Below are 1,151 nucleotides of genomic sequence, written 5' to 3' on the forward strand. Positions count from 1 at the left end.
TATTTATTCATATTTCGATAGCAACATTTCTTTTTACATTTTTTATTTGAATTTACTTTGTCATTTTATTACATGCTATTGCCATTTTATTTAGCTTCTATTTAGCCATTTATTTTTATTTCAGTTTTAGTAATTTTAGTTCTTCAACTTAAACTTTGTTTATTTCAGTTAGTTGCCAAGACAATGTTTCTATCAAATTTGTAAATTTTATTTTTACGCTTTATTTCAATTAACAACAACAATTTGAATAGTTTTAGTTTTAGTTAACAATTAGTTAACAACACTTCAAGAAATGTCTAATTTTTCCTTTAATTATAAAGCTTTATTGAAAACTTTAATAAAATATGTCATAAAATATAAGTTATAGGAATAGTTTGTAAAAAAAAAAAAAAAAAAAAAAAGTAAATTAATTAATCTGCCCTCATTTCTCATGTGTTTTCAAACTGCTATGACTTTATTTCTTCTGTGGAACCCAAAAGGAGATGATATGAATATGTTGTCATTAATACTTATACAGATTAACAGATTTTAAAATTAAAATACAATAAACTGATCATAGTTCACATTATGGCAGATAACCAGTAAATAGACAAATTAGCATGGAATTGTAATATTAGTTAATTCAAAATAAATAATTTCAAATGTTCCAAATGAATTAAGGCGTGACAACATTATAATGCACATTCATTTTCAGATTTGTTAAAAATAACATGTAACAGTGTTATCAAATTATCAGTGTTTTTATAGATTAACTTAAAGAGAGCGTTTAAATGACGGCAAAGGTAAACTAATTGTAAAAATAGGGGAAATGAATGTACTTATTGGTCACTGTATGGAAAAGAGCAGCGTGAACGTTCTTGAAAATGTCTCCTTTTGTTCTCCACTGAAGAAAGTAAGTCGTAAGTTGGGTGAATTGTTCCTTAAAGGACATTTTCTGGTCATGTAAGGACATATAACTGTAGCTTTTGTGGATAAAAACTGTTTACATATTGCCATGTAAAATACTAATGTAGTATTACACCAAATACCTTAATTATCTAGTTCAATTTGGAGCTCCAGGGCCGCATGCTGACGCGGCGCTACAATAATTGATGATATCCGAGAAAGTGATTTTTCACAAGTTGAGGAGAGCAGAGAACTGTCCAAATAGC

General features: G+C 27.5%; 1 protein-coding gene across 1 annotated transcript in view; it reads left to right on the forward strand.

Annotated features, from left to right (window-relative positions):
* LOC107578200 (arf-GAP with GTPase, ANK repeat and PH domain-containing protein 3-like) overlaps positions 1 to 1,151 on the forward strand; it is a 3,530-nt gene that overhangs the window by 479 nt on the left and 1,900 nt on the right. The window lies entirely within an intron of this gene.

This window comes from Sinocyclocheilus grahami, unplaced genomic scaffold, assembly GCF_001515645.1.
Source record: "Sinocyclocheilus grahami isolate Dianchi unplaced genomic scaffold, SAMN03320097.WGS_v1.1 scaffold9291.1, whole genome shotgun sequence".
NCBI lineage: Eukaryota > Metazoa > Chordata > Actinopteri > Cypriniformes > Cyprinidae > Sinocyclocheilus > Sinocyclocheilus grahami.